This window comes from Loxodonta africana, chromosome 16 (genome assembly GCF_030014295.1).
Source record: "Loxodonta africana isolate mLoxAfr1 chromosome 16, mLoxAfr1.hap2, whole genome shotgun sequence".
In the NCBI taxonomy this organism is placed as follows: domain Eukaryota; kingdom Metazoa; phylum Chordata; class Mammalia; order Proboscidea; family Elephantidae; genus Loxodonta; species Loxodonta africana.
In genome coordinates, this window is record NC_087357.1 from 52,150,500 (window position 1) to 52,171,151 (window position 20,652).

The 20,652-nt window shown below is 37.6% G+C and overlaps 1 protein-coding gene and 1 pseudogene across 17 annotated transcripts in view; one reads left to right on the forward strand and one right to left on the reverse strand.

Annotated features, from left to right (window-relative positions):
- PCDH15 (protocadherin related 15) overlaps nt 1-20,652 on the reverse strand; it is an 853,216-nt gene that overhangs the window by 777,662 nt on the left and 54,902 nt on the right. The gene's annotated exons all lie outside the window — the stretch shown is intronic.
- On the forward strand, nt 6,627-8,198 carry LOC100665681 (ADP-sugar pyrophosphatase-like; annotated as a pseudogene).

Sequence of the window (20,652 nt, forward strand, 5' to 3'; positions counted from 1 at the left end):
TGAAGAAAAAATTCAAGCCTTGAGTTGTAATAGTGAAGGATTCCATGGAGAAAATATTAAATGATGCAGGAAGCATCAAAAGAAAATGGAAGGAATACAGAGTCATTATGCCAAAAAGAATTAGTCAATATTCAACAATTTCAAGAGGTGGCATATGATCAGGAATCAACGGTACTGAAGGAAGAAGTCCAAGCTGCTCTGAAGGCGTTGGCGAAAAACAAGGCTCCAGTAATTGATGGAATATCAATTGAGATGTTTCAATAAACAGATGCAGCGCTGGAGGTCCTCACTCGTCTATGCCAAGAAATATGGAAGACAGCTTCCTGGTCAACTGATTGGAAGAGATCCATATTTATGCCTATTCCCAAGAAAGGTGATCCAACCGAATGTGGAAATTATAGAACAATATCATTAATATCACATGCAAGCAAAATCCTGCTGAAGATCACTCCAAAACAGCTGCAGCAGTATATTGACAGGGAACTGCCAGAAATTCAGGCTGGTCTCAGAAGAGAACATGGAACCAGGGATATCACTGGTGATGTCAGATGGATCCTGGGTGAAAGCAGAGAATACCAGAAGGATGTTTACCTGTGTTTTATTGACTATGCAAATGCATTCGACTGTGTGGATCATAACAAACTATGAATAACACTGCGAAGAATGGGAATTCCAGAACACTTAATTGTGCACATGAGAAACCTTTACATAGATCAAGAGGCAGTTGTTCAGACAGAACAAGGGGATAGTGATTGGTTTAAAGTCAGGAAAGGTGTGTGTCAGGGTTGTATTCTTTCACCACACCTATTTAATCTGTATGCTGAACAAATAATATGAGAAGCTGGACTATATGAAGAAGAACAGGACATCAGGATCGGAGGAAGACTCATTAACAATCTGTGTTAAGCAGATGACACAACCTTGCTTGCTGAAAGTGAAGAGGACTTGAAGCACTTACTAATGAAGATCAAAGACCACAGCCTTCAGTATGGATTACATCTCAACATAAAGAAAACAAAAATCCTCACAACTGGACCAATGAGCAACATCATGATAAATGGAGAAAAGATTGAAGGTGTCAAGGATTTCATTTTACTTGGATCCACAATCAACAGCCACGGAAGCAGCAGTCAAGAAATCAATAGACGCATTGCATTGGGGAAATCTACTGCAAAGGACCTCTTTAAAGTGTTGAAGAGCAAAGATGTCACCCTGAAGACTAAGGTGTGCCTGACCCAGTCCATGGTATTTTCAATCACATCATATGCATGTGAAAGCTGGACAATGAATAAGGAAGACCGAAGAAGAGTTGACGCCTTTGAATTGTGGCGTTGGAGAAAAATATTGAATATACCATGGACTGCCAAAAGAACGAACAAATCTGTCTTAGAGGAAGCACAACCAGAATGCTCCTTAGAAGCAAGGATGGTGAGACTGCATCTTACATACTTTGGACAAGTTGTCAGGAGGGATCAGTCCCTGGAGACGGACATCACGCTTGGCAGAGTACAGGGTCCGTGGAAAAGAGGAGGACCCTCAACGAGGTGGATTGACACAATGGCTGCAACAATGAGCTCAAGCATAACAACGATTGTAAGGATGGCGCAAGAAGAGTCAGTGTTTCGTTCTGTTGTGCATAGGGTCGGTATTAGTCAGAACCGACTCTATGGCACCTAACAACAACAACAACAATTTATTCCAAATGGTTATATATCAGAAACAGATGCTGAACATCCAAGCAGATGCTAAACTGAGTTATGTATTTAAATATGAAAGAACTAGGATACCCAATTCAAGGTGAAAGTGAAGCCTTGCTTTACCTCTCTGAGAGAATTCAGAGCTCTGACTAAGTAGGGGGAAACCCTGGTGGCGTAGTGGTTAAGTGCTACGGCTGCTAACCAAAGGGTAAGCAGTTTGAATCCACCAGGTGCTCCTTGGAAACTCTATGGGGCAGTTCTACTCTGTCCTACAGGGTTGCTACGAGTCCAAATCGACTCGACGGCACTTGGTTTGGTTTTGAATTTTGACTAAGTAGGGATTAAAATCGGCATAACCATTATCAGGGCTGGATTACTCAATAAGCAAGGTACACAAGGGTTACTTGTGCTTATGTACTAATCTGTGGTACACAATTATTTTTTTTTTTTTTTACCACGTCTTTGATGAAACTCATGTGAAATCATGCACTACAGATTTGTAGGTAAATACAAGTAAGCCGGTGCATACCTTGCTTAATGTAAACCCTTGTGTACCCTGCTTACTGGTTAATCTGCCCCGTTTACATTGACAGAATGGTATTAAATTTTGCCATTGTGAAAATATCAGAAGACAGTCTTTTGCAAGCTGTTTCTGTCTCTACCTTTAGAGTAATTTAAATGTTCTGGCAGGAATGATAGCAAAGGCTAGTTTCCAGTAATTAATTAAAAAAAAAAAAAAAGCAATAAAGCTGGAATCTAACCTACCATCTGTATTTACCTATCTATTTGCACACTGAGAATGTAACTCAGAGTGTGAATTAGGTGGCCAATTAAGGAGGAAAAACTTTTTTTTTAGTGAGAAAGGTGCCAGTACAACCTGGAAAGATGAGTATTCAGTACATCAGTACATCTTAGGGCAAAATTGATCAATTTTGCCTTAGTTACTTCATCAATAGGGTCCCTAGATGCTGCAACCAGTTTGTGCTCAACTACTAACCCAAAGTTTGGCGGTTTGAACCCATCCAGTGGAGGCTAGAAAGAAAGTTCTAGCAATTTCCTTCCACAAAGATTACAGCCAAGAAAACCCTATGGAGCAGTTCTATTCTGTAACGCCTAAGGTTGCCATGAGTTGGAATCGACTTGACAGCAATGGGTTTACCTTATCAATAGAATGGGAATACAATTTTATCTTTTTGGGTTGCCATGAAGATCAGGTTAAAAACGCATGAGAAGTCCTTAACACAGAACAAGTAGAAAATAAATGATATACAAATAATTATTTGTGTATATATTATTATAAGTGTCATTTTATTGTTATATTTTCAAAGAATGCAGACATTCTGTATTATCATAAATGTCATACACTTGAATAAAGAAAACTTAAGAGAAAGAATGCTACTTTCTGTCCTATAACACTAGTGGGTTATTGGGCTAGCAAAATTTGACAAGCCTAAAACATCAGTATTAAATGAATTTCACTCACTCTGATTCTACTTGCAATACTTGGATAAAATTTGGATTCTCATTTCTATGTTCTTGCAATGAGAAAATGTATAACCTAATTGGTTCAAACATTCCAATCCTCTATCAGTTATGTTCCTTATGGTAAATCAACAAATTGGCATTTTGTCACATGGACCAATCTTTGGTGAGTTTTGCTCTTCTGATCCCTTCCTCTGAAGGGGGAAGTCCAATCACCTCTTACATTATGCAGATAAAAATCACATTTCTAGATTTATAAAGATATGATCATCCTCTGCACCCTTGATTTTCCTACAGATTGTGACTTGACCTGAAGAGCCAGCTGGTCTCTCTAGGGAGCAGCTGTAGCACTACGTCTGTAGGCTGTAAAAGTGGGATCAACTAGAAACTGCATATCAACCTAGTTGTATAGAAAATTTCTGAATGATTATGATAATAATCATCGTCCTCTAGTTGATTTTGACTCATAGCAACCACATAGGACAGAGTAGGACGGCTCCATAGGGTTTCCTAGGCTGAAATCTTTATGGAAGCAGGCTGCCACATCTTTCTCCCATGGAGCAGATGGTGGGATCGAATTGCTGACCTTTTGTTTAGCAGCTGAGTGCTTAACCACTGTGCCACCAGAGCTTCTTACGATGATAACGGTGGTGGTGGTAATAACTACGAGTGAGAAAATTGGTTGGGAACGGACATGATGATACTCTCTGGAATGCTAAAACTGTTTTATATCTTTTGTGAGGTAGCAGTTACTTACGTGTATGCAATTGTCAAAGCACATGGAAGTGAATACTTAAGATCCTGCATTTTGTGTCACTTATTCCTGAATAGGTACATTGATCAGAAACATCTACATAATTTCTTGTGCATAAATAAGTGGGTTGTGATGATTTAGATACGGACTGTGTAATTTGTGACATAATTGATTTTACTAAAATGAATACTTTTGAGAAAGAAATAATTGTTTTTAATAAAAAATTTGAGAAAGAAATATAGTTTAAGTTTCCACTGAACATTTTTTGGATGAATGCTTTTCATCCTTCCAAACTATTATGATGTGGCCTTTTTTTTTATTGTGTCATGAAACCAAATGGTGATTTATCTTCTTAAATGGTGTCAAGGGTTGAATTATGTCCCACAAAAATATACATTGTAAACGCTAACATGCCTGTGGTAATAATCCCATTTGGGAATGAGTTTTTTTTGCTATGTTAATAAGGTAGGATAAGTGTATGGTGTATCTTGAGTCAGTCCCTTTTAAGACATAAAAGAGATTATACAAGGGAGCAGAGCAGAGATGAGAAATGCCAAGCCATGTGAAAACTGCCAGAAGCAGAAGCTCAAAGAGACAAGGACCTTCCTCTAGAGCCCATACAGAGAGGAAGCCTTCCACTAGAGCCGGCACTCTGATTTCTGACTTCTGGTCACCCAAATGGAGCTTTGGTGGCATAGTGGTTAAGAACTTTGCTGCTAACCAAAAGGCCTGCAGTTCAAATCTACCAGCCTTTCCTCGGAAACCCTATGTGGCAGTTCTACTGTGTCCTAACAGGTTGCTATGAGTCAGAATGGACTTGAGGGCACCTAACAACAACAAGAAGTCTCCTAAACTGTGAAAAAATATTTTTCTGCTTGTTAAAGCCACCCATTTTTGGTATTTTTGTTATAGCAGCACTAAATAACTAGGACAGATGGCAAGGCAAAAAAAAACTCCTGTAATCAAGTAGCATAACTTTTGTATCTGTTGTAATAATCAAGGACTCTGCGTTCTATAATCAAGCATTATAATGTTCAAACTGCTTTATTGTTGTCTGCAGAATTTTCTAATGACCCTAAAAAGATTTTCTTCACTACCTATAATATATTTCTTGAGGCAGCAATAAGAAAGTCAAAATGGATCAAGACATCTAAGTGATTTCATTAAGATGTCAAGAGGCAACCAGTGGAAGGTGAAGAAGTTACAGAGTTATATCATGGAAGGACTGCCTGCTGTGTTATTTCCTTCACAGAAAGAGAAACCTTCATTCAGTAAAGTTTCTAGCATCTGCTGTAATGGCTTTGAATGATTCTATGCAGTTAAAATTATCCGTTGCGTACACTTAAGTACACTTATAGAGCCTCTTGCCATTTAGAAAGCGAAATTATATTTAATAGGGAGATAGCTAATCTCTCACACTTTGGTTCATAAGATACTGGATTGCATTTAAAAATATATATTCAAAACTTAGCTCATTGTTATTTTTTTTTTCTCACTTAATTTGTTTCAGCCATTTTCCTGTAATATAAACACAGTAAGCATTTTCTCTTCTCGGCCTGGTCTTTGCATTTCCCTCTACCTGAAACACCCTTCTCCCAGACACCTGCCTGGCTCAAGGCCTCATTTGTTCCATCTCTACTGAGGTGCCACTTTCCCAAAGAAGCCTTCCTTGTCATGCTATCTCAGATAGCCCACTTCCATCCTCTCGAGTCTTACTCTCTGTTTTTAGCAGTACATATCACTACCTAACATATTATATATTTATTTTTTAATTAAAAAATTAACTTTGTAAACCTAGAAAAATTCAGTAGAACATAATCTTCACCTATGTTTTTCTAATTATTCTCTAATGTGATATAATTTACATGCAGGGAAATACATAGATCGTAAACACTGTAGTTCAGCAGATTTGGCAAATATGTACACATATGTAACACACTATTCCAGGAAGACAAAGCACCACTATCATCTTAGAAAGTTCTCTTGTGCTTCTCCCCAGTCAGTATCCCCCTCATCCACAGAGGCATACTGCTACTCTCATTTACTTCACCATAAACTCTTTCTGGCTCTTTTAGAACTTCATATAAATGGAACATAGAGTATGTTAAGTGTGTTATGTTTATATTACATGTATATCATCTATTGACACTATTTTCTGTTTTCATTAAAGAGATTTGGAAGACAAAATATGAAAGACGTTATAAAGTACCATTATTACACTAAACTATAAAAAAAAATAGAACTCAAATATTAGTAAGAAGATCTTAGTAAGCCTCAAGGAATCTTTTTTTTTAATTTCCATATTGAAATTTTATATTCAATTGTATTTGTTTATTTTTTCTTCATGAAGGGCTCAGACTGATTTGAAATGTGGTTTCAAAGAATAACGTGTAAAAATTGATTGTTGCAATGTAATTTTAAAACGATTCTTATATTGAAGAAAGCATGGGATTTTCGGCACGATATACCAAAATTAAAAGGTACGTGCTGAGGTAGAAACAATATACAGTTAGATAGTTTGGCATAAGTGCAAAACTGTTTACAATGTTTATATATATATATATATTTTATAAATATATACACACACATATATATGTACATACATGCATGTATGTATATACAAGGAGCCCTGGTGGCGGAGTGGTTAAGAGCTCTGCTGCTAACCAAAAGGTCAACAGCTGGAATCCGCCAGCTGCTTCTTGGAAACCCTAGGGGGACATTCTGTGCTGTCCTATAGGGTTGCTATACGCCAGAATTGACTCCACGGCAACAGGCTTGGTTTCGTTTTACATGTATATGTACACCTCGAACATGAACTTCTTACCTGAGTACTGTAAAGACTAACTAGTTTGAAAACGGAAAACCAAGAACCAATGGATTCTTCTCAAACAACCAGTCTGTTATTTTAGAGGAGTTAATTTCAGAAGCAAAATGCATCAAGCTTGAAAAAAAAAAAAAAATTACATGGATCCTACTGGTAAAACTAGAACTTGGGATACTGTGAAATGTACAACCAGGAAAAGACAGTCTGTCTATGGTGTGGCAATTATCCCAGTGCTGCAAAGAATTCTTCATTATGAATGTACTGTTCTGATGAAACAGCTTAGATCACCAAGGGGTGGCTACTGCACAGAATTCTCTGCAGGCCTCATGGACGATAATGAGAGCCCAGAAGTAGCTGCTCTTCCAGAGCTTGAGGAAGGAACTGGTTATAAAAGTGACATTGTTGAATGTTCTCCAGTTGTATGTATGGATCCAGGTTTGTCAAATTGTACGGTGCATATCATAGCAGTATCATTAATGGGGATGATCTTGAAAATGTAAGACCTAAGCCAAAGCCCCAGTCTTTTCTCTGTTTATCATGGTACTGCTTATTGGTCCAGTTGTGAGGGTATTTTGCTTTCTCTATGTTGAGCTGAAAAGATTGAGGTTGTCAAGGACTTCATTTTACTTGGATTCACAATCAACCCATGGAAGCTGCAGTCGAGAAATCAGAAGACACATTGCATTGGGCAAATCAGCTGCAAAAAGACCTTTACAAAGTGTCGAAAAGTGAAGATGTCACCTTGAAGACTAAGGTGGACCTAACCCAAGCCATGATATTTTCAATCGCCTTTTTTTTTTTTTTTATGCGTGTGAAAGCTGAACAATGAATAAGGAAGACCAAAGAAGAACTGACGCCTTTGAACTGTGGTGTTGGCAAAGAATATTGAATATACCATGGACTGACAAAAAGAATGAACAAAACTGTCTTGGAAGAAGTATGACCAGAATGCTCCTTAGAAGCAAAGATGGAGAGACTACATCTCACATACTTTGGACATGTTATCTGGAGGGATCAGTTCCCGGAGAATGACATCATGCTTAGTAAAGTAGGGGGTCAAGGAAAAAGGGGAAGCCCCTCAATGAGATGGATTGACACAGTGGCTGCAACAATGGGGTCAAACATAGCAACAATTACAAGGATGGCGCAGGATCAGGCAGTGTTTCGTTCTATTGTGCATAGGGTTGCTATGAGTTAGAACTGATGCGACGGCACCTAAAAACGACAACAAAGAGCCAAAGCCTGGGGATGGTGAATTTGTGGAAGTAACTTCCTTTCCAAAGAATGACCTACTGAAGAGACTTGATGCTCTGGTAGCTGAACAACATCTTACAGTGGATACCAGAGTCTATTGCTATGCTCTGGTGTTGAAATATGCAAACACTAAGCCATTCGAAGTGCCCTTCCTGAGATTTTAAAGCCAAAAAAGACACTGGCCACGTTTTTGTAAACAAGTCCACCAGAACTCCTTCACTCAGACTTTTTATTCAACATAGTTTAATGCAGATTTGAAATTAGCTTTTTCACAACATAAAAGCAATATAGGATGCAAATACATGTATGTGTAAATATATCTCATATTGGAATATGAATATATAATGTGTATGTATTTTATATCTATATGTGTATATATACAGATATAAAATACATACATATTATATATTCATATTCCAATATAGATATAACTAAACCAAGCCTGTTGCCTTCGAGTTGATTACAATTCACAGTGATTATATAGGACAGAGTAGAACTGCCCCGTAGGGCTTCCAAGGAGCAGATGGTGGATACCAACTGTCGACCTTTTGGTTAGCAGCTAAGCTTTTAACCACTGTGCCACCAAGGCTCTCTCTTTCTCTCTCTCTCTCTATAACATATACACACATATATACTGGAAAATACACTAAAATTTTTATTGTGAATAATAACGGGATAGCAATATTTAAGTGCAATAAACCATTCAGTCATCTGTTGTTTTTAATCGTTCTTGCTTGATGGTCATAAAAAATTTCATTTATGAACTTTCATGGGAAACTTTTGCAATATAAAAACCCCCTAGAATCAAAATGTCTCACATATTTGTAAAAGAACAGATATATCTATTTTTCCAAAATAAAAAAAAGCAAAACCCGTTGCTATGGAGTTGATTTGGACTCACAGTAACCCTATAGGACAGAGTTTTCAAGGAGCAGCTGGTGTATTTGGACTGCTGACCTTTTGCTTAGCAGCCAAACACTTAACCACTGCGCCAATAGCACATAAAACCCATTGTCGTCGAGAGTTGATTCCAACTTAAAGGGACCCTAAAGGACGGAGTAGAACTGCCCCATAGGGTTTCCAAGTAGTGCCTGGTGGATTCAAACTGCCATCCTTTTAGTTAACAGCTGCAGCTCTTAGCCACTTCTCCACCAGGGTTTCCATTCCAATAGCACTTAGGGTGATTAATTTATTTTAAAGTGTTTTATTCCAGTAAGCAGATGTCAGGGAAACGGAGATTGGGGTAGATGATTATGTTGCAATGAATTATTAGTGAAGTTTATACAAAAAGAACTACAGTAATTTTTCCTGTGCAGGGTTGAGTTTTGGGGATTTCCAGACCAAGCTTGAAGTTAAAGGCTTAGACAATAGACTTGGACAATAGGTCTGACTGGGATCATTCCACTTCAAGGAAGCCCCTAAAATGCTGGAAACACTGCACAAACAAACCTTAAAGAAAGACTGAAAAATTTGTGTCATTAAATAATTTATCAAATAAACTAAGAATCTTTTAGAGTTTCTTGCTCAGGATTTTAAGACACACAAAAGTCTCAGAAGTAGATTTCTTGTAGCTGGCAATCTTAATGCCACTGGGAGTCAGAGATTATGTTGACTTCCAACACTCTCCGGGCTTTTAGGTAAAATGTACAGTTAAAAGGCAGTAACTCGTATTACGGAAACCCTGGTGGTGCAGTGGTTAAGTGCTATGGCTGTTAACCAAAAGGTCGGCAGTTCAAATCTACCAGGCGCTCCTTGAAAACTCTGTGGGGCAGTTCTACTCCGTCTTACAGCGTCACTATGAGTCAGAATCAGCTCGAAGGCAACGGGTTTTTGTTTTTAACCCATATTACTACATGGGGGGGAGGATGCAATCAGCCTTAAACAAACAAACAAACAAACAAAAAAGGGGCACAGAATCCCAGTGCCAGTCTAACAAAGTTATCTTTGTGTTTATGTGTGTATCTCACGATTTCAGGAATAGACAGTGGTGTAAGAAATGACACTGACACGATGGAGCACTTAAAACTGGTATTAGACAGTGACATGTGGAACCTTTTGGAGATTAAGGCAAAAGAAATATGTGAGATGCTTTATACATATTTTATGTGATTTTTAATAGTTATATTTTTCAGAATATTAAATTAGTTGAGAAAATAACGAAAAATTGAAAAGTAGCTGTTACGGATTGAATTTTGTTCCCCCAAAATATGTATTGTAAATCCTTACCCTTATAGCTGTGGTTATAAGCCCACTTGGGAATGAGTTTTCTTTGTTATGTTAATGAGTAGCATTAGTATAGGGAGTGTCTTAAATCAATCCCTTTTGAGACATAAAAGAGATCGCAAAAGCAAGCAAGGAAGCAGAGTTGGGGGAAGATAGATGCCAAGCCACATGAAGATATCCCCAAGAGCAGCAGGTCGAAAGAGACAAGGACCTTCCTCCAGAGCTGACAGAGAGAAAGCCTTTCCCTACAGCCAGCACTCTGAATTTGGACTTCTAGCCTCCTAAGGAGCTCTGGTGGCACAGTGTTTAACAAACCCATCTACTAACCAAAAGGTCAGGGTTCTGAACCTATCAGCTGTTCTGCGAGAGAGAGGTGTGGCAGTCTGCTTCCAAAAAATTGATAGCCTTGGAAACCCTATGGGGCAGTTCTACTCTGTCCTGTAGGGTTGCAACATGTCAGGATCTACTTTACAGCAGTGGGTAGTGGGTAGCCTCCTAATGTGTAAGGATACAAATTTCTGTTTGTTAAAATCACCCATCTATGATATATCTGTTACGGCAGCACTATATGACTAAGACAGTAGGGTTTGACATTGAAACACACCTTTTTTTAAGTTTATTGTGCTTCAAGCCAAAGTTTACAAACCAAGTTAGTCTCTCATACAAAAACTTATACACACCTTGCCATGTACTCCTAGCTGCTCTCCCCGTAATGAGACAGCACACTCCTCCTGTCTACCCTGTATTCCCTATGCCCATTCACCCAGCTCCTATCTCCCTCTGTCTTCTCATCTCGCCTCTAGATAGGAGTTGCCCACATTGTCTTATGTGTCTACTACAGCCAAGAAGCTCACTCCTCACCAGTATTTTCTGTCTTATCACCCAGTCCAATCCCTGTCTGAAGAGTTGGCTTCGGGAATGGTTCCAGTCTGGGGCTAACTAAGGGTCTGAGGACCATGACCTCTGGGTCCCTCTAGTCTCAGTAGACCATTAAGTCTGATCTTTTTATGAGAATTTGAGGTCAAAACACACCACCTTCTTAAGTATTTTATTTATGCCAAACCCAGGATTTATTAAATTTTACTTTCCTGGCTTTAATGGAAGCAGACTCATCAAGGATATTTTCAAAATCTACTTTTTTTGCTTACCTCATTTTCAATTGGGAGAGCTGTTATGTTTGAAAATTCCTCTTGACTAAGCGTGACAATCTTATATAATTTTTTTGCATTTAACTTCAATTACTGATCTACCCCTTATTAAAAAATTCAGTATAATGTTTACTATGGGGTCTTTGTAACAATTTTTACATTTAAAAAAAAATTACATTAAAATTTCATTTATCTTAAGTATTGAGATTTTTAGCAGCCTCTTAAAATGTTTGTACAAAAAGCAAGTGCCTTATTTGCCTCATCCTAATTCCAGTTCTGTTGAGTTCTAAGGCTGGACACTGGATTGTGAGTACTCAAGGTAGATTGAAGACAGTCATCAAAAATAAGAAGATCGAGGAACTAAGAAGCCAGTGTGTCAAACATATTATCATGGTGCAGATAGTAAAGGCACAAGGATGATAAGAGGACTGGAGGTAGAGGAAAAACTTTGAACCCAAGTTTTTAATGAGGATGAGAGGAAGAACTTTGAGCCCAACTTTTTAATGAGGATAGACTGCTGAGAAGATGGACTTGCACAAAGGGAAACATGGGTCTCAAAAGAGCAGGAGTTTTAGCACATGGGTAGAGGAAGAAGACACCAGTTCAACCTTTTTGTGAAGGGCAAGAAGTGTGAGAAAACAGACACAATTTGAAGAGGTGCAGAGAAGTGGCTTCCTGGGGGTAAGCTTGAGTGGATTTTCTGTTAAATGTTCCAACGTATGAAAAATCTCATCATTAGAGGCAGTGCAGAGGATTAATATATTAACTTCACAATATTCTCATTAAAATGCAATTATAACACCTGGAAAGGCAACATACTAACCCATTAGTACTCACTTATTGCATCAATATGGGTTAATAAGCTAGATAATCTAAAAAAATGTGGAAGTGGGAAATAAAGTAGGATTCATGAATCGTTGGGTGCAAGGAGATGGGATAAGCTTGGTGTCAAAAGATGAGATAAAGTAATGTTAAAAACGCACTTCGCCTATTTTACATTCTGCTAGACCTGTCTTCAAAAGGACCTGCTATATTAGCTCAGACAGAAATATTTAGGATCCAGACCTGAGAACAGACTTTAAGAATGAAAAGAAATGAAAGATCTGAAAATTTTCTGAATGAATGATGCCAGGACTTCTCAGTGAATAGGCAAGCAGAAGGGTGTGAATTGAAGAACAGAGGCTAAGCACAATGGCTTAGCCTATACCTCTATACCTTATGTCGTTGAGCCAATTCCAACTCATAGCAACCCCGTAGGACAGAGTAGAGCTGTCCCATAGAGTTTTCCAAGGAGCAACTGATGAATTCAAACTGCCAGTCTTTGGGTTAGCAGACATAGCCCTTAACCACTATGCCACCAGGGTTTCCAGGAGTAAGACGTACTTGGTTTCAAATAGTTTCTTGAACTGATTATTTCGGGGGACTTGGGCAAGTTATTTATACTCCCCCAGCTCCTGTTTGTTCATCTATAACAGTGCTTCAATAATGCTATCCAGGTTTATTATGAGAACTACATCAGAAAATACTATGTTATATAAGAAGCTGCAATAATTCATTCATTAATTGCCAAACGTGTATTGAGTACCTACTATGTGTTAGGATACAGTAGTTCAAAATGCAGACGAAATCTCTTGCTCTTTCTCGCACTTACATTCTAACAGGTAATAGCTATTATTAGTAATATTATTAATAACATCAAACAGGAGGAGAATCACAGAGAACTGACTCTATCCCATAGTTCACCACTTAGTAACAGAAGAGCAGCACTATTCCTATCTCCATAGCGGAAAGCAAGGAATTGAATTTGTGATTTTTAGAACTTCCCGATTAACAATTTAAGTTCTAAAAATCACAAATTCAATTCTTTGCTTTCTGCTATAGAGGGAAAGTAAAAAAAGGGGAACTTAAAAGGGAGTTCATTCCTTGTGCGAAAAGCTTACTTTTATCAAGTTCTCACTTTACATTTGAGTGGCAGTACACTCCTGGAGGTCAAGCACTCTGTAGATTTATTGCCTATGCAAACTTACTAAATGTGTTTTGATGATAATGGCAATGTTCATTCTAGGCACTTCCAAACGGAATCCACTATGGAGCTGGCTGCTGATTCAAGTGTTATTGCAGTGAGCTTTAGTTCCTTTACTATTTAATAAATTAATAGGTTTTACTTTCTGGACTATGGGAAACGTTATGAAAATTCCCCAAAAGAAATGTTGAGTTCAAGCAGAAAATCAGTGAAGAATAAGAGAGAAAGAAAGGCTCACTTCTCTATTGTAGTTCATTATATTTTCTGTTCATGTGATTACACCCGGCAGCGGTAGAAGAGGCAGGTAAAAACTCAGACTCCTGCTAGTTTTGAATCCATGAGGAAATCATATACCTTTTAAAGTTTTAATTTTCCATCTGTAAATCAAAGATTATAATTATAATCTGATGTTCTATTTGGCTATATTTATATATTGATGCCTTATTACTTTACTTTTTATTCAAATTATACCATGTTGGCAATGGGTTATGGAGACCTGGTGGTGCGGTGGTTAAAGAGCATGGCTATTAACCAAAAAGTTGGCAGTTCAAATCTACCAGCTGCTCCTTGGAAATCCTAAGGGACAGTTCTGCTCTGTCCTACAGGTTTGCTACGAGTTGGAATTGAGTCTATGGCAACGAGTTTATCTTTTTTTAAATGCATCTTCTGGAGTACAATTTTACATATAGATACATTATAACATATATATAATATAGCATCTATACTATAACATATATATTCCAATTTTAGTAGTGGATAAATGAGGACCCTAAAACCATGTTCTTGCCACATCTCCCCTCAACAGAAGTACTTCCTCATATACTCAAACGTAAAATATCATAGTACTTGTTTAGTAATAAATAAATAAATAAATAAAGAATATACTGTCTTACTTTTTTTGATTTTTAATAAAAAATGGTTAATATGAGTTCTGAGGCTGACTCTGCATTAAGCTATTTTTCTTCTGCCTCTTCTTTACCATTACACACGAACAAATTTAAAAGAAAAAAATTAAGAGTCAGTAAAAATTTTTTTTTTTAACACCAGTTGGTACACATAAAATGCAAAACTCAGTATTAATGTGTTCCAAATCTAACAAAGCACTGTATTTTGAACAATTTCCTTTCATTCATTTTCTCTGAAGGGGAATTCTGAGCCAGTTGCCAAAAAACAGTTTCTAGCTTTCTGCCTTGTAGTGAAAATTTTCCCAAATCAAAAAGACATTTAGGGGCCTTAGAAGTTTATAAATGGCCATCTAAGATTTAATTAACAGTCTCAGGTCCAAACAAAAGAGAAGGAAAGAAACCAAAGGCTCAGAGAAGAAACTAGTCTACAGGGCTAACAGACTAAGCAAATCATGGCCTCATTTACACTGAGACCAAAAGAGTTAGATGGTGTCCAGCTATTAATAAAGACCGTTCTGATCAGGGCTGCAATAGATGGATCCTGATAGAACGGGAGAAAAATGCAGAACAGAAGTTAAATTCTTTAAAAAATTCCACACTTACTGGACCAGTTGGGACTACAGAGGTCTCCTTGACATTTGTCCTAAGACACTCCATAAACCTTTAACTGAAAGTACTTCCTGAGGGTACCTTGTAGTTAAATAATAGATTGGCTCATAAAATAAAGAATATTAACAATGATTACTGCACACCTTTAAAAAATCATCTAAATTAGACCAAATGGTCAACAACTATAGCAAAGATGAAGGGGTAAGGAGACAGAGAAACCAGATTACTGGAAGGGAAACATCCAGAAGGGGCTTAATGACAATGTTAGAACAATGTGAAAAATGTAACCGATGTCTCTGAACAATACGTGTTATAATTGTTAAACGGGAACCTGCGGTGCAATAAATTACTTAATAGGGCCCTTCCAGCCATGGTCTTTGTGACTCACACACAGTGATTAAGTGAGGCTATGCAAATAAGGTATATGGATCCTGTGATGGTTAGGGTTATGTGTTGACTTGGCTGGGCCATGATTCCTGGTATTGTGTGGTTGTCCTCCGTTTTATGTGCTGTGGATCCTGATCTCTACATGTTGAAGAGGCAGGATTGGTGTCAGGTGTGTCTTGGGTCCCAGTCTTGCAGGAAGGCATAACTCAAGCCCCACCCTTACTAAAGTCATGCCCTTCCCTAGGGTGTGGCCTGCATCTAAGATGTATGTGTGTCCTGGTGAGGCTCTCTCTCTCAGCAACTGGATTCTGCACCCAGTTTGTGATCAGTTGACCTCCTCAGAGGTCTGCTGTCTGACCTTCTGATTCTGGGATTTGCCGACCTTCACAGCCCTTCGGGCCAGCGGCTTATCATGTGACCTGATTCGCCAGCTTCTGTAGCATTGTAAGCCAGTAGCCTGTGGTCTGAACTGCCAGTTTGTGTTCCTCAGCCCCTGCAGCCATGTGGGTTGGAAGAAGCCTACACCTGACCCATGAATTTGGGACTTTCCAGTCTTCACAAACACATGAGTCATCTTCTTCATACAGTTTGTGAGCTCTGTGAGACACTGCAGTGAATTAGGGAACCCAAAGACAGGAGGGAGATTACTGAGGGGAGAGAGACTAGTTGATTTTAGAGATGATGGAGTGGTACAACAGCTTGGAAAAATTGGACATTTGGGACATCCTTGACATCTGCCTCATAGGAACCAGCTTTTTACTGATCCTTATAAAAGAAATGATTCATTTAAAACCTAATTTGTTAGGTAAACTTTCACCCAAAATACAATTAAAAAAAAAAAAAAGACATTTAAAAGACACTATAAATAATTAGGGTCACTATGAGTCAGAAATCACTGAGGGGTACACACGACAACATTAACAATTATACAGTCTTCATTATGTATACGCCAATATGCAGGTTACAACTCCTGTAAGGTGACCTTCTCTTTACTGCTTTCTAGGAATTCAGGTTCTGGTAACCATACCCTACCCTGCCCTTTCTGGATTACAGTACTGGAATAGAGCATGGAAAAAATGTCCTGCTAATGCTAGGCTCAGCTACTGAAGGCATGATCCTTAGTTGTAGTCCCTAAACCCTGCCCTTACCTAGTAAATAATCCCTTTATTAAAATATCTTCAATCACCCTGTTTTATTCTTGTCAGGTCTTTTTCTGATATACTATCCTGGATCAAATCTCATTATATCAACTTCCTAAGTATTAACCAAGTTAGTTTATTGAAATATAATATTATAGTCAAAAAATGTGTACATAACTTTATAATAGGAATTATAATGATACTGCATTGTATTCATGATATGGTAATGGAATTTAACAATACATCTACCATGCTAAATTGAAATCTTTTCAGTCTACATCTGTACAGTATCTAGACGCTTATATTTCCCCTAATTCTCTTTAAGGTCCACCTTAAACGAGAAAAGAATAAAAGGAAACCTGAAAAACAGACTATTTATGTAGTAAGAAACAAGTCAGCTACTTGCTTACAACCAGAGTTCTAAAGTGGTTCTCCAGTGCTTCCACATGAGACTTGGCAATTTTAACAAAAGCAATGACACATGTTTTTGTGCTACATTTAATTCTATACAACATTGATTTTAATGGGAATTGCTAGTGAGTAACTATGCAGTTTTGCCTATGGTCATCAAAGTCACAAAAGCATTTATTTCTGCAGGAATCAGTTCATTGTCCTGGCCAATGGCCAATTACAAAATTGCATAAATATCTTTTACCTCACTATATTAAAATAATAATAATAAAACTATCAAACAAGCAAAAAAAAAAAAGTTCTGCAATTCTGAGTTTACTAAATTGAGAAGGGAAGTTTTATTGATTGATTGTACTTATCCTCTTTTGCTGATGTACAACTTTTTTATTTATACTCAAGGGAAGTTGCATGTCAATTCAATGATCTCTTTTGAACATTTATTAGGTATGCCATATGTTATAAAATGTAAAATGCTATATTAGTTCTACATGCTTTTGATTTAAAATATATTTCATAAGCAGTATCCTGACTATGAGTACACTGATAATGATAGGATGCTTTGCTTGTAGTTTTTTGATGCCTAATAATTTTCAAAGGAGAAGTATTTCTTTTCATCGCCTCTGTTAATGAATTAACCAAAGTCAAATCAAAAACACATCGCCATCAAGTTGATTCTGATTCATTGCGACCCTCTAGGGCAGAGTAGAACTCCTCATAGGTTTCCAAGGCTGTAAATCTTTACAGAAGAAGACTGCCACATCTTTCTCCTGACGAGCAGCTGGTGGATTTGAACCACTGACCTTTCAGTTAGTAGGTGCACACTTAACCACTGCACCACCAGGGCTCCTTGTTAATGAATTAGAACCACTAAAAACTTTTCCCTATGGTTTAGATGCCACATGTCCCTCTCCTACAAAAGTTAGCATTGGGCGCGATACTGACAATTCTCTTGTTAAGATCTCAGGACTCAAAAAAGTTGCTTGAAGTATCTTCTGATCCTAAATGCTATGTTTTTAGGGAATACAGAAAAAAAAAAAGTCAAAATTCATATGATTATCAAGGACTCTGAAATTATAGAGATGAAGCTCAAAGCCAGCCATTCTTATAATGGTTTGCTCATCATAGGCATGTTACTGGTCATGCCCCTTACACTGTTAGTTGCCGTTCAGTCAGCCCAACTCATGGAGACCCCATGTACAATGGAACAAAACACTGCCTGGTCCTGCACCAACCCCATGAACTGTTGTGGACTGGACCATTGTGACACACAGAGTTTTAATTGGCTGATTCCTAAAAGGAGATTGCCAGCCCTTTTTTCCTAGTCCATCTTAGTCTGGAAGTTCTGCTGAAAACTGTTCAGCATCACAGCAACATACAAGCTTCCCCTGACAGACAAGTGGTGGCTGCACTTCGGGTGAACTATCCATAAATTGAACCTAGGGATCCTGATTTTTTTATCCTGATTGGAAGGCAAGAATTCTATGGTGAACCACCACTGCCCCCTACATGTCTCTTATAGAACCCGACCAAACATGTTGCTGTCGAGTCAATTACAACTCATACCAACCCTGTAGTACAGAGTAGAACTGCCCCATAGGGTTTCCAAGGAGTGGCTATAGGACAGAGTAGAATTGCACCATAGGGTTTCCAATCAGTGGCTGGCGGATTAGAACTGCCAGCCTTTTGGTTAGCAGCTGAGCTCTTAACCACTGTGCCACTAGGGCTCCCTGTCCCTTAGAGGAGACAATAAACAGATTAGGTTCCTCGGTCGGTGTGCTTCCCGATGCAGTCTATGCATATGGTCCTCTTCTCCAGGCACCAGTCCTCACTCTGAAGAGCTCTATTCGGTGAGGGGAGGTTTTGGCTTCTGGGCTCACGGTCTTCTTTCAAGTGTCTTCTAGCAGTTTATTCAAAACCCTGAAGAGTTCTTCTGAAGAGCATGCCACAATTAAATTAAATTTAGCCAAATTAAATAACGTAAGGTAAAATAAAATGACATCACACTGATTCATGCATTGATTGGTCTGATTTGTAGACACTTTGGAAAGTTTTATATTTGATCACAATGGTCCTCAACCCTTAGTGCACATTCAAATTATCTGTGAAACCTTTTATAAATATTAATTCATACACCTTCTTGTACTTCCTGAAATAAAATCCCTGATCATGTGTTTCTTAAAAAATCTCCACCGTTTTTATGTCCCCAAAAGATTGAGAATAACTGGTCTTGGGCCAGCTTTTACTCTGATTAATTTTGGTGCTTTTAATAATTTCTATAAATGTTGGTATCAAGCCCTTGATTGGTAAATAATTGGCTCACTATAACAATCTGACATTTGGAGTATTGGATTTTACATTCTGTATTTTAATTTAAAGGAACTCTTCCAGAAATATTAACCTTATAGAAAAATGCTAGAAGGAATGATTTTAGCAGTTCTTTTTAATGAATAACCCACTGAGATTTAAGAAATAGTTTGCATACTTTCAAATAATAATAGTAATAATAATAACAAAAAACATAGCTAGTTTAAACAAACAAAAATGTATTTTATTCTTCCAAATCAGGTAATTGGTATACTTTTCCTAGTCAGAAAAATTGAAATGTACAATAGGATTGTGAAACTCTGTTAGTAACCCATCCACAACCCAGTGCCGTCGAGTCGAATCTGAGTTGAAGGCTAATGGTGAATAGTTAAACTATCCCATAAGGACTTAATCGAAAACTTTTTTTTTTTCCATCCTATATACTCTTCCCTTTTCTTCACAAGATTAGAATGACATTGAAAATTTAAAAATGCTTAAATGAAAACTTCTATTGTCATCAAATTTTGAGTAGGCATAATTAATTCATGTAGTAAATTTTGTTTGTATTTTTGAAAATATCTTTGACAAAATTTTGTATAGTATTCCATTGTGTGAGTATACTATAATTTGTTTATCCATTTGTCCCTTGATGGGCACCTAGGTTGTTTCCATCTTTTCGCTATTGTGAACAGTGCTGCAATGAACATGGGTGTGCATATATCTATTCGCATGATGGCTCTTATTTCTCTAGGATATATTCCAAGAAGTGGATTGCTGGATGGGTTGGTACTTCTATTTCTAGCTTTTTGAGGAAGCGCCAGATCGATTTGCAAAGTGGTTGTACCATTTTACGCTCTCACCAGCAATGTATAAGTGTTTCAGTCTCTCTATAACTTCTCCAACATCTATTATTTTGTGTTTTTTGGATTAATATTAGCCTTGTTGGGGTGAGATGGTATCACATTGTAGTTTTGTATTGCATTTCTCTGATGGTTAATGATTGTATTTCCTCATGTATGTGTTAGTACCTGAATGTTTTCTTTGGTGAAGTGCCTGTTCATATCCTTTGCCATGTATGTATCCTGATACTTTGCTGAAATATTTTATTAGTTCCAGAAATTTTCTTGTGGATTCTTTGGGGTTTTCTGTATATAAGATCATATCATCTGTAAATAAGGATACTTTTACTTCTTTACCAATTTTGAAGCCCTTTATTTCTTTTTATTGCCTAATTGCTCTGGCTAGAACCTCCAGCATAATGTTGAATAAGAGTGATGACCATTTAACAATTTTTAATGTTGCTTTTGAACTATGTAAATACAATATTTCTAAATAAGCAGCCACTAAACTTAATCCCAAGAAGCAATCACATCTATATAAAATCAATTCCCAGCATTTTAATCCCAAAGGGCTACATTGCACAATTTGAAGTAGTACTTGTGAAGGAACTAATCATCAAAATTATGAGGCTGTAGTATACCTGGCCCCGAAT